This window comes from Cydia strobilella, chromosome 17 (genome assembly GCF_947568885.1).
Source record: "Cydia strobilella chromosome 17, ilCydStro3.1, whole genome shotgun sequence".
In the NCBI taxonomy this organism is placed as follows: domain Eukaryota; kingdom Metazoa; phylum Arthropoda; class Insecta; order Lepidoptera; family Tortricidae; genus Cydia; species Cydia strobilella.
The window spans coordinates 6215055-6229803 of record NC_086057.1 but is presented as its reverse complement, the minus strand read 5'-3'; the positions used below and the strand labels follow the sequence as shown (position 1 = coordinate 6229803).

At 36.3% G+C, this 14749-nt stretch overlaps 1 protein-coding gene across 1 annotated transcript in view; it reads right to left on the bottom strand.

The window, feature by feature from the left end:
• Positions 1-14749, bottom strand: part of LOC134749012 (large ribosomal subunit protein bL34m) — a 559836-nt gene that overhangs the window by 169705 nt on the left and 375382 nt on the right. The window lies entirely within an intron of this gene.

Genomic DNA, 14749 nt, shown 5'->3' with positions numbered 1-14749 from the left:
TCATAATCACGCATTCATAAGTCTCTGGCAAAGGAAGGGGATGTGGTTCACGCTCTATGACGCACACTCCTAGGAAGTCCTCGCTATGACCTGAGGCTTCTTTATAGAAGGGAGTAGTCAGCCGCTCCACTGGAAAAGATAATAAGATAATAATGAAGGACCTAAGGCTTATTTTAAGGGAGTAGTCAGCCGCTCCGCGAAGATAAGTTTATGTACAAGTTCTAGTCGGTTTAGAGCCGACGAGAATAGAGAGTAGGGGTAGAGCCTACTTAGGTTGTGGTAGGGGTAGACCTACCACAGTAGAGTAAAAAAAAGTAGTGTTTGACCATAAGGCTTATTTTTTTCTTCAGAGTTGGACTACCGCTCTGCAGGGTGAAGAAAAGAAAAAGAAGGGCACCTGGCTTATTAAGCCACCCGAGAATGAAGAAATATTTACAGATGACACACTCACACAAAATGAAAGAAATGTAAAATGGCAGTTAATGAAGAATGAAAACGAGCTTGAAGAAGGAAAAAGGGGAGAAGGAGGACGGGCTGAGCTGCAGAGTAAAAGAAGTACAATTATTATAAAGTTAAAGACCTATAAAAAATACATCATTAGAAATAAAAGTGATAAAAAAAGTAGCTATCTAGTCTGATTGCTATAATAAGATAATCTAAAAAACGTGCCATATTGACTAAGGAAATAGAAAATTAAACAGAAAGAGGCCGAAAAGTTATTTAAAATTTAAAGACACGGATTCTGTCTATAATTTAAAATTTAGTGGGTTAAGAAAGCCGGTAAATTTAAAAGTTGGGCGCCAAAACTGTCACGTTACTCCCTCCTCCACGTATATTGGAGGAGTGAGTAACGGAGCTGGGAGTGAGGAGGTAGAAAGGAAAGGATTGATATAACAGGGGTAGGTTCTTTATTTATCGGCTATAGTCTAAATATGACACGCTAACAGATGGTTTAAATTACAAAAAGAATAAAAATACGTTTATAGTTGCGCTAGTAGCACGCGCAAGGCAGGAGCACGCACACGGATAGGCGCGCTGATAGCACGCGCAAGGTGAGGCGCGCTGGTAGCACGCGCACAGTAAGGCGCGCAGATAGCACGCGCAAAGGTAAGGCGCGCAGATAGCACGCGCAAAGGTAAGGCGCGCAGATAGCACGCGCAAAGGTGAGGCGTGCTGGCAGCACGCGCACAGTAAGGCGCGCTGGTAGCACGCGCACGGTAAGGCTCGCTGGGTAAGGCGCGCTGATAGCGCGCGCACGGTAAGGCGCGCTGGGTAAGGCGCGCTGATAAGCACGCTCTTCGAAGAGGCGAGGCGCGGTGACAACACGCGCCTGTTGAGGCGAGGCGCGCCGATAGCGGGCGAGGCGCGGTGACAGCACGCGCCTGTTGAGGCGAGGCGCGCCGATAGCGCGCGCCTAGGAGACGAGGCGCTCCGCTAGAGCAACCGCAAAGCACCACCGGACTTGGGCGCGTGCAGAGAGCGCCAGACTTCGCCAGGAACACAGGTAACTTTTTAAGGAGCGCGAGCGAGGGTTTCTTGATGGTGCGGGGCCTGGCTTGGCCCCGCACGGACCCTTACAACTGACGTTCCTTTGTTGGGAACTAGAAGCAAACTGAATTCAGATGTCCGCTGGGCCGCTTATATAGCTAGCGATAACATTTTCTAGAATTATTGTTTACCTTATTATTAATTTTGAAAATATTTGAAAATATTTGTTCACCAGTAACAATTTTTAGATAAAATTTAGAACAAACTACTTGAAAACTATACGACCTAAACTTCATGCTAAAGAATTTTGAGTAAATTATTAGTTTGACGGATAATGTCAAAACAAAGAAACAAATATGTCAATGGAAAATTTATAGTGAATTTTAGGTCGATTAGCTTCGAAATTATAATAAAAACATGAAATGATTAGAAAAACAGCAAGGTAAGTAACCGGACGGGTCAGGGCCGTATTAGGGTAGAAGGAGTTTAGGAAGAATTTAGAAATGGTAGCCAGAAAGTAAACATTTTAAATCAAAAGTTTCAGGGAGTAATTTGGAAGACGAGAATCAGACAGGAAGAGAAGGCAAAAGCGTTAAGGAAATATAGCCGATTGGAGAATCCGGAGGATCAGCCCGTGGGAGTAAAGACTGGGAGTAAGGACCCAGGTATGAGATGCTACATTATACCTTTGGCCATTCCACAGGAAAGGGTTCGTATTGCAAGTGAAACTTGTGCACAGCCTTACCGGCCGTATTTCTCTTAACGGTCCTAGACACAGATTGAGTACATAATACAATGCAGATAAACCACTCTTGATTGAAATTTTCATTTATTTTCATTGGGTTTGGCATCTTAGCGCGATAGTTCGTGCGATAAACACATATTCTGTAATATACAACTACCTGAATGACAAATGGCCAATGATTACATAAGTAAGAAAATCATATTCATGACATGATATGAATCAAAAGAAAACAATATTACTAATTTTCAGTGACAATCAGCGTAAAACCCTGTGCCAATGTCTGCTTAACATAAATTAGCTGTGAGAAATAATATAATAACAATAATGCCTCAAGTAACTTGTTCTAACAAGTTACTTGAGGCACAAAAAGTACGTGAATGAAGTTGGAAGTTTGACTTGTATAGTCAAACCAATTTTTTGTTGGTTTGGGGTATCCCCATAGGTATATACTTACTTAGCCAGGTACACTGCCGTGTATCTAGACCGCATCCCCTTAGACCTGTAATAATTTGGGAATGTGTTTGTTTAGTGGTGTATTTTGTAATACTTATATAATCTGTGCCTCGGGGGAAAGCATTAAGGGAAGGGAGGACAGACGAGCGATCCCGACTTACGAGCTAACTCAAGATATCTCGGAGAATCTCGCACTTATAGGAAATTCAAGCCGTTTTGCATAGTACTTACGTATTTTCGCTCGAACGGTTGCATCTATCGACACCCAATGCATCGCGCTTTGATTCATTTATCTATGAACTAGAGGGAACGAGAGTGTACCTAGAACAGACTTAATTTAATCGAGATGGAGCCCGATTTACATTTAATAACAACTTATTACGGCTTTGATCTCATTTTGACACGACCTTGGAGATTGCTCAGGCTAATTGGTGCATGCGAAATGAAGTGTAAGTTGTGCTTGAGATGCGCGCCGAACACCAAGAGTATCATCAGAGGCGTATCAAAACCAGTAGTTCAAAGCATAATCGACCTCATGTTTAGTACTTTCTGGGGACAGATATTCATAGTATTTATACAACAAGCGATGTTTTTTTTGGAAATCAACATTTTTATTTTAACTACAAAGTTTACATTTTCTCTTCTTAAGTTTACGCACTTTTTAAGCAATTTAGTGAAGTACTCTACTTGTGTAGCGGCTTCACGGCTTCGGCGGCTTTGCTGTGAGGCCCATTTAAAAGGCTCTAATTCACTAGCTTTCCTGGGTGTCATGCTTCAAAACTTGTATCACCGTATTAGGCGTATCACCAAATAATGCGAGTTTACCCTACTATAAATTACGTTTAATCAGTCTAAACATCGATTACAAAGGTGTCATTGTTATTCTACATTGATTAAAGTTACATGAAAATTACAAGTCTACTCGCATACATTTGGGAAAAGGGTCCTTATGCTCGATCACAGACGAAAATGAAGGATAATTATAGTATACCCTTATACTCCAACTTAATACTGAACAAAAAAATATCATTATAAGTTTTCTGAAATAATTTAATTAAATAAGCATTTTCAAAATAAACATAGAATAACCCATTTAAACATGCTGCAGTGTAATAATAAAAAAATATTGCTTTAAACCTTAAACATTACATTTCACATTATACAATTTAAACAATATGAAACAAAAAGAAAAGTAAAAATTGAACAAAAAAAAGTCAGAATTGAATTGAATTGAATTGAAATTGAATTGAATTGTTGATTGATTGAATTGTTGATTGATTGAATTGTAAGGGTAAGTAGAAATTGAACTGTTTTGCACGCTCTCTTTTAGGTACCTACGCAAAGTGTATTTATTAAATACGTATATTTTACGGTTAATACTAGGTACTTAATTTCGGCTTAATTTGTTTTTGTCATAACGCACAATAATAATTTCAGTTAGTGATCGAAATGTATTTATAATTACCACCTGTATATACCTGCTATACAAATAAAAAACTGATTCTGATTCTAATTTTGCTTCGAAACTACATTTTGAAATAATTATTATTGATGATAATAATAATTATTATTAATTATTAAACAAAGGCTTGATTTTAGATAGGTAAGTACTTAGGTTGACTTATTTTATAGGTCAAGCGAAACATTAGGACACACAAAACGTTACAAGGTTTTTGTAAATAAATATGCCTATAAATGCAAACGGATTACTTTTATTCCACACGGCTAAAGTACCACGTTTTGTCCTATTATACTTAAAAATGATTTTGCGTGAGCATTCGTAATTTATTTTAGGCAAATTTCCCCGATCATAATATTCCACGTAATCTATTTTACAAACCAAAATGCTTTCGCACAAAAATACATCAATGAGAAGGCTAAACCCTCCGTAGGTTCGTCACGGTCCGTATACGCCTGATTCATCGTCCACGAGTTTTATTATACCCGCTTACCAATTTTTTTTGGACTTCACTTGGGCTCAATGCCTTGTGGAACGGTAGAGCAATGAGCATGTGCATGTACGGTCGGTGCTCCAATTTGTCCCGTCCCATCCCACCCGGGACTAAGTGCGCACCTTCTCACTTTATTTCACTATTGCCCCATAGGTACAAATCAGCAATAATCGATTTTACTGAACTATTGTAATATAGTAAAATCGAGTAGTGAACGGGTCCTGGACTTTCACCAGTCCACTAGCAACTTGGGTACTTAAATTAAGCCGCATTCACATTTGTCTGTCGTGCGTTCACATTTCGCTGATGCATCAGGTATCAGACAAAAATGTGAACGTAACCATGTTAAATGTATGAAACCGATACCCGTCACAACACAATACGACAGACAAATGTGAATCCGGCTTACGTATCTCGTACAATGTTATATTCGGTACCGTTAGGGTTCTGCTACTGCTGGAGTATTGCTGCTGCCAAAAGTCAAAAATCCGGGCAGCAACATGGATTTTGACGTTTGCGGTAGCAATGCAGTCGGCAGTAATGTCGCGCTCCAATAATTACTACAGCAGTAATGCTGTTAAATGCATGGTGTAGTCTGAATCTGAACGGAACCTTTACTGTTGAACCGCGTCAACTTGCAGCAGTAATGCTGTTATAGTTAAGTAACGCTGCCTTTACACTGGTTCACTTCAAAGGCTACTGGCCGCTAAGCACTGTGAATGCACAGCGATGCTTCAAATTAAGCTGATCAGCCGACGAGGCGAATTAAACCCCTCATAAAAACATTTGATATTTATCGGGATGTTTACGCGGACGTGTGCACAGTATTGGGGACACGCTTTGATTTAATAAAGCAATTCCGAAAGGTTAATTTGCATTCAAATAGGGCTACAGGTGGAAGGCTTTAAATACTCCTTATAAAATATAAAAAGTTCATCAACATAAATCACGACAATTAACTTCTTATTACCTTTAAGCTGTTTTTGATACAAACACGGTTCTATTTAATTACAAATATGATTAAATGAATACAATTTTTTTATATAATAATATTAATATTTTTTTCAGAAAAAAAATATATTCGATTAAATTACTACCACTAACACTAAAAGAACTACCACCAGTGCCACCTATTAAGTTAAGCGGAACTCCACTGAATAGGGTGAACCGATTCAAATACCTTGGGCATGTAGTAACCTCTGACTTGAAAGATGATGCTGACATAGAAAGAGAACGGAGAGCGTTGTGTGTTAGAGCGAATATGGTGGCCCGCAGATTTGTTAGTTGCTCCATTGAGGTGAAAAAGATTCTTTTTAGAGCATTCTGTACTACCTTTTACACTGCAAGTCTGTGGGCGTGCTATACGCAAAAACAGTACAACGCTCTTCGTATACAATATAACAACGCCTTCAGGATGCTGATGGGACTACCTCGTTTTTGTAGTGCGTCGGGGATGTTCGCGGAGGCCAGGGTAGACTGTTTTTACGCTACAATGAGGAAACGCTGCACATCCCTGGTGCGCAGAGTGCGGGCTAGTTCCAGCGGCATCTTGAGGGCGTTTGCGGAGAGGTTTGATTGCCAGTACTTGAATCACTGTCAGATGATTCACGTGCTGGTGTCCAAGCCTTCCTAAGGCTCGACCGGGCATTATTATTTAGGTTAGATTTTAAGTAATATTTATGATTTTATTAATTAATTTAATTTTAATGTTAATTTTAACTGCTATAATTTTATTATTTAATGTAATGTCCCAATGTAATGTGATATGATCCTAAGTTGGTCGAAATAAATGATTTTATTTATTTATTATTTATTTAAATTAAATTAACAATGCCTCAAGGGCCTATTTTAGATTTAAGCTAGTTATTAATTTCGTTTACGTAGTACCACTGTATATGTATATCAATACTTGTTATTTTATTACATATTACATCAATTAACAGTTAAAATGATATTTGAATCACTTAAACACTAACATTTGGGAAGTCATGAATGACTAAAATTCAAAATTTAAAATTTAATTAAAAAAAATACCTAATATAAATTAATTCAATCAATGAGCAAAAATTGTTGTATAAAATTATTTAAAATTCATTTGATTTAATTTGAAATATTGAAATAACCATATACATATCACAGTTTTAAAATTAATAAATCAACAAAAAAAATGTATTTTAAAAGGATTAGTTCACATTTTGTTTGTATTTCATAATTCAATTTTTTAAATAGATAAATAATTAAAACTCATTTCATTCGAATAGATAGTTAGTAAACTTAAGAACTACCCAAAATATGTTCTTGAGAAAAGAAAGGAGCCACAAGATCAGCTAAAATTAGAAAGAGAAAAGGGAAACATAGCTATACTAAAATACGATAAGCTAATTATTACCAAAAACAAAACAAAAAGAAAACTCGAAACATCACCTATCAACAATAACTTGCCAATGAAGCTATAAATTCCCAAGCCAATAAAAAAAACAAAATACAGTCGTCTGAATCGTCAGTCAAGAGGTCGAATAGCGTCACAAACGGAGTTATAAAGCCGGGCATGCTAAATTTCTTAGTCAATAAAAACACATAGACAAATAAAAACCAAGCTAGTAAAGATAGCAACGCATAGCAATTAAGCCCCTCCTCCCACTCACATACTTTATACGAACATACAAACATAAGAAATATTATTATATTATTATGTACATTTTTTTCAATGAATCATTGATATGTGATGGGACTGATGGGTGTGTGACAGTTGACAACTCAGTAAAAAATGTGCCGAGTTGGCAGCTGTCGCACGCACAAAATGCTTCAAAATATACATTGTACCTGCGTTTAATAGCAATATTATATAAATAAAAATAAATACTAAATAATTAAATATTAGGGGACATCATACACAGATCGACCTAGCCCCAAACTAAGCAAAACTTGTATAAACGGGTCACAATATATATGGGGATAGTATTTAATATTCCTTTTGAAAATTTAAATCAATGACCCACTTTTTAATGTATTTGAGTATACAATTCTAGTCCACTTAAAATGCCTGCCCCTATTTTTGGGGCCATATCTCATTGTAAGTTAGGACTGTAGGCACATGTGGCCGACCCTCCAAATGACAGTATAAGCGACCTAGCCGGTGCGTTCCTATTGCCAGCTGAGCACATACGAGTCTAACGTTCAGACAAACCATTTATTCACAATACACACCTACCTTGAGATGTGTAACGAGCAAAGCAGCTTCCACTGTAGGTCAAAAAGATTTGAAGCTTTGATTCTTCACTCAAGGAAGGTAAGTAAGGTACTCTTGGTCCCTGTTTGACAATTGTGGCCTGTGTGCAATTGTTTTATTTTGAACCTTTTGGATGCTCGACTCAACTTCTTTCTATGAGTGGTTGTCACAAAAACCCAGAAGTCGTTAAGGCGGTTAAAGGGCAGACTGTGACTATTAGTTTAGTTTCAAAACTCATAGGATCTGTCATATAGACTTTAACTTAGGTAATATAAGTAAACTACCCTGGCTTGTATACAATTTAGAGTCGTTTGCCTTGATTTAAAACACAAGTAGATTAGTTTTACTCGTAGAAATTATGTGGTGATTATATCATTATCTTGTTCATTAGAGAATACGAAAGGGTCCAATAAAAATCAAGAGGTTTTATCCTTGTGCTTGCTTGGTAATCGGATTTTTTTTAGATACCGTTCGGATCCAGACTAGACTAGCATTCCTGCTGCACTACGACATTTTGCAGTTGGATTTACAACTGTTTAAAAAATACAGGACTTATAGGCAGGAGGCTAAAAAAGTTTTCAAGCTCGAGATGAAAAAAGGTAGGGATAGTTTTTCGTCCGCCTATTATTATGGTACGTTTTTAAATTATTTAGGTCTTTAAAAAAAAGTTTTTAAATTTTTCAATAAATCATAAATAAGTAAGAAGATACAAACATAATTTGAAATATTTTTATATTTTGTAATACTGAATTGGTTAGTGATAAATTTAATATCATAGCTATAAGCATCTTTATTCTGCGGTTCCGTAATCCGGCAATTCGGATGCGACCACAGGCTTCTCGCTCATCCTCAATCGTCCGTCGAAAAAGTGAAACGACTAGTGACGTTCCGTCGCTGGAAATACCATGGATACAAACATTCACAATATTGCCAGTCAAAAATAAAAAGCGTGGCCAAAATCGGAATGATGTCTAGTTTTAGTGGAAATATTGAATTCAAAATGAATATGTGATCTTGCGTAAATTATTTGCTTTTCTAATAGAATATTCCAAGATATGACCACCGAGCTAAACGTATCTCCTAAATGCAGTTTTTTTCGATATTTCCGTTACGCTAATCTTATGACAGCCGCTGCTATAAAGCTCGAACTTCACATACAACAGACAGATGTATACGATAAAAGGTACATAGTAGTAGTAAGTACGTCAATACCTGTGCTCTTTATGCATCTGGCGTCTTTTTCAAACGCATGCTTTAAATTCTACAGCAGATGCGCTGAAATAGCTGAAAAGCCTCGCATGCTTCTGTGAACGAACCTGCAACCTGCATTTATGACTTAAGTAAGTAAACTGCAATCAATGTAGCATGAGCAATGTCTCTAAATATACTCTTTACATAATTACTAATTTAAGTATGAATGTAATGTGTCCGAATGAATTCGCAAAGGCCAGAAGTACTATTAGGTACATGGAATAACATCACAAAATGCCGCATTTGATTTTCTGTTTTAAGCTACATTGCAGCAAAATAATTTATCGGCGATCCCACAAGTCGAAATATTGGTAACGACACATCACTAGAAACGGCACCAGTGGTTATACATAACAACTGCCTAACTCGCCGTGCGTCCAAATAGCTAAATAAAGCCGCGGAATTCAATTTAGCGGCCAAAGTAGCGATGAAGCCCTTAACGTGCACTGTTATTGGTTGTGCGAGTTCGGCGAACCATTCTCAGGTGAGCCAGTGTAGCGGGACCTTAAAATCCGTAGTAATATACAGGGTGGATAAAAAACAAGTGCATTCCCGTTGCCAGTGAGGTTTTAGGATTATACTGAGCCACTTTTACTATGATACCAACCACGAAATCGCAAAAAAAAAGTTTACCCTTCCATGGATAATGGACCGACCAAAATGTATGAAACAGCCGGTTTCCTATCGTGTTGCAGAAAGTTTTTTAACATATTTTTGTATTGCATAATGTTACTTGGCAGAAATGTCGTTTGGCAGAATTACCTTTCGCATACTGCTTTTCGCATAATATTAATTTGCAGAATTACTTTTTGCATAATATTACTTGACAGAAAACCCTAACCTAACCCACTTAGAAAATTCTGCCAAATGAATATTATGCAAAATGACTATTATGGCAAGCATATATTTATGCGAAAGTATCATTCGACTAAAAGTTTTCTGCGATACGTGTTATGCAGTGTAATTCTGACAAATAATATTCTGCCAGATGGGGGGAACCCGAAACGGCTAAATTTTTTTTCGCGATTTCGGGGTTGGTCCCATAGTAAAAGTGGCTCAGTATAATCCCAAAGCCCCCCTGGCAACGGCAATGCACTTATTTTTTAGCCACCGTGTATAGCAAAGTGGCATCAGCCCAAACTAGGGAACTAGTAACCTTAAGTACAGAAAACCACAGCTTTACTAACAGTACTAACACTGTTACTTCGTATGTTGTATTGTGTTCTTGTTCTTGATAGTGAGGTAGGTTCCCAAAGCTTCAGAAACTGCTGTGTAATCCACTATAATGAATCGATTATGAATATGATCTGTCAACAGTCTGATCTAGATGTCTACGTAGTGAAAGCTTAAATATATTATATTGAATGCGCTTGCACCACTGCTGAAGTTGCAAGCGGTGTCAAAACTGTACACTGACCATCCAGAAGGGCCTTACGCTTGTCACCAAAACAGCCTTTGCCTGTCAAAAAACTATGCTTGATCAGAAATCGCACACTCCGATGGTTTGTCTCAGATCAGTCGAACTCAGAAAGTGACGTCCTTAGAAAGCGGCGTTCTCAGAAAGTGACGTAGTCAGAAAGTGACGTTCTCAGAAAGTGACGAACTGAGACTGTATTCAGAGAGAGACGTCCTCAGAATGTGACCTACCTCGAAATTGACTTCCTAAAAAGTGATCTACTCCGCCTAAACCTGCCGTGGGTGAAGAGCCGGGTATAAAAATAAATAGGGTGATTTCATGTTGTCTAAAGAGTTCAGGTGGCTATTTGATGTTATTATGCTATTCAAAGATTTTATATAACGATTGTTGGTGAACTTTGTCTATCTAGATAGCTACCCACATACAGCTATAACAGACATTACATTTAAAAGAATAAATATAAATCTTCCGTCTATTTTTAACTATTATTATTATTTTGCCATCAAATCTTTAAGTTTTTTTAAGTTTAGGTACTTCAAATAATTGTTACTTTTCCTTGACACCTGATATTAGTGAAGTTATAGGCATATAGCTTTATTTTTAGGTGTGGTGCTTCGATATACACGGATCAGCTACAAGAGCTACTAGTGTATTAAAAATAAATAAATAAATAGTAACTTCTGGTCGCTGTATTTCGCGTTTGGCAGATTTATCGACTTGTCGGCAAAAACTGACCTTGGACAGAACTAGCTCTGATTTACTACCTACGCGCCGTATTGGCCGTATTGACCGTATTGTTTGGCCAGAGAAGTGCCAAAGACAGCCAGTACCTGCAAACGGAAGGTTTGCCCCGATTCTGAACTTAGGATCACTGATTCATTTCTGCATCTCTTTTGTCGGATACGTCAGTGGAGTGAGTATACCATAATACATAACCAGGACAGAATACTAACATACAAAGCTGTTTGTGAAGCGCTTAAATAATAATAATATGCAGTGATCGGAATAGGCAGAGTATAAATACCTAAACTTGGTAGAACAAAGTCATAAAGTGGAGACTGCCTTGCGATAACATTTTTTTCCGGAACTAAAGTCCCGGAAACGTACGAAGTAAATAATATTGTTATAAATACGGTAAAAAACAATGCATTCCTCGTTTTTGTCCAATACAAGCAATAGGCGAAAATAAAATAACCAATTTGTTTCTGCAACTTTCCATATATATTTCTTAAATCTAAATACACACATATTGTCAATTAAATATTAGTTGCGAATATGATCCTGATTCTGACGCCATATACTTAGATTTAAGAAATATACATAATCATTATTATTATTTTTTAATGTTATAAGCTTTATTGAAAAGATGATAAATAAAATTTACATTAATTGTATAAAACAATCATTGTACGTCGCGAGACATATTACAGAGAACAATAGTATTTTATACAATCGTGATATAATAGAGAGCTTTTCAGTCGAGTACCGTGTTTAAGCAACGAAGCTTGCTGAGTTGCTTAAGTTAAGGTACGAGATTGAAAAGCTTGATTATATCACGATTGTATAAAATACTATTGTTCTCTGTAATATGTCTCGCGACGTACAATGATTGTTTTATACAATTAATGTAAATTTTATTTATCATCTTTTCAATAAAGCTTATAACATTAAAAAATAATAATAATGATTATGTATATTTCTTAAATCTAAGTATATGTCGTCAGAATCAGGATCATATTCGCAACTAATATTTAATTGACAATATGTGTGTATTTAGATTTAAGAAATATATATGGAAAGTTGCAGAAACAAATTGGTCATTTTATTTTACGCCTATTGCTTGTATTGGACAAAAACGAGGAATGCATTGTTTTTTACCGTATTTATAGCAATATTATTTACTTCGTACGTTTCCGGGACTTTAGTTCCGGAAAAAAATGTTATCGCGAGGCAGTCTCCACTTTATGACTTTGTTCTACCAAGTTTAGGTATTTATACTCTGCCTATTCCGATCACTGATAATATGTTTATGTTACGAACACAAGCGTAACATATAAATATTAGTATACTCAAGTATTACGCAGCTGTGTAAAATATTCTTCATTGCCTCCAAATTTTATTTATTTTTTAAGTTTCGTCAGTAAAGAGTTTTCCATTGGTAGCTATTCACTACAAGAAGTATCTAATCTACCACTAAGCTGTGTTTTGGCATGTGCTGCCATGGATAAAATTCAAGCTTTGTCATACTTGACACTAACTTTTACGTAACTCTAAAGGACCTTTTACAGTGCAATATTCATTTATTTTGTATGAAAAAGGAAAAAAATATTTTTTTTCGAATTTTACAAAAAGTGATATACCAGGTAGCTTCTATTAATGTACCAAGCAACGTGTCGAATTTAACGAAAAAAAAAAAGGTGTATAGGTATGTTAGTCTTTTTATAAATAAAATAGCTAATCAAACAATTTTCAGTGTTTAAATATAACATCAGTCCTTGTATTGATGTTATATATAAAAATACCTTTATACTTTTTATAATGTCAACCATTATACTAGACTTATATTGACCGGGATATAGTTAGACTTATATTGACGGGATATGAGTAGTAAAGCTAACCGTGAAACATTCAAAACTGTCAACCATTATAGTCAGCAATTATTATTTTTTACTGATTAATTCAATTATTAGACAAACTTACACTTTTCATACATTTGTACCGCCTTTCTACATTAAAAAAGCGCGACACGCACGTAAGTACGGGTAGCATAGATTGTTTTATATTTTAATTGTTTTAAACAACTCCGAAATAACGACGCATGCGTTGAAAAAACTGGAAAAACTGCGGGAAAATTTCAAAATGGCTCGTTTTTTTAAGTTTATTTCGAAAAAAAAAACAGTATGGAATTTAAACAGTTAGGACACTGTCATCACTCATCAGCAGCATTGTGTGTGACGTATTTAATTTTTCTGAATAGAACTGGAAAAAAACCGAAAAAAACGATATTTTGAAAAATTCCCGAAAAAAAACATTAGATTATTTCCGGAATTTTCATCCCTACATGCCTACAAAGGATTTACAAAAAAGCCTGTAGGTAATTATGTCAGTGGCAGCCTAGTGTATTCACGTTTTTACTTTAAAATCAGACTAGCTTATTTAAATAATTAATATAATCAAGCGTTAGCTTTGTTAATAATCAGACTGGTCGAGTCATCCTATGATAATCACTCTAATATTGTCCCCGCGACCGAATGCAGGGCCTGCATTGCAGGCATCTAGAGTATTTCACCATATTGTCAATTCCATTTCACGCCGGCGACACAAAGAGCGCCAGTAAAAAAAAAAACAATTGTGGAGCTTTTCGTGGAACAAACAAAAATAACATAGAGCCGGACCAAAATAACTACATGGCACTGGCAATGATAAAATATGGCCATGTCTTCTTTAATGTCAAAATTCTATGAAAATATGACGTTTATTATAATGACATAACTTCACTGTTCCAATCAAAGTGCAAAGTTAGCTTAGACGGTCTCTATTAAGGTACCTGCACGTGGATTATGCCATCAAAGCTCGGAAGTTTGGTCGTTTATGGTACGGTGTGGTAAGACTAACATTATTTTGCTCGGGGCAAGACTAACAGTATAAGGATTCAATACAAGTGATAGTGTTATAGTTTTGAATTATTCACAGTTAGATTCACTAGTCTTATACGTCGAAATATCGGGAGCTCGAAAACAATACAAAAGGTAATCACGGTCCATATCCCGGTCAATATAAGTCAAGTGATATCTTACCCCGGTGATAGTCTTACCCAGCCTTACCTTATATTATTTAAAGGATTTTACTGGCGGAAACAGTCAACATTAAACTAGGTTTTTTAACTCCAAATGGTTAATATTAGAGGGAAAAATGCGAAATACTGCGAAAAACGAACAAAACATTCTCCGAAACCAAACTCGGAAAACAGACGTAGGTAAACTCCGAGTGTTATAACTGTAGTTTTTACTCTTAATTTAAATGGAAAATAATAGGAAACAATTTTCTGGCCGTTGACAGGCAATGGAACAAAGAACCATTAATTAACAATTTAGTGGTATAAAAAAGCAATCAATTATCTTAACTGACACGACAGCGACAAAGCAAGTCGCGCTGTCGCTTATACTACCTATGTAGGTACATCATTAATAAGCGGCACGTATTCAGATTTTAAA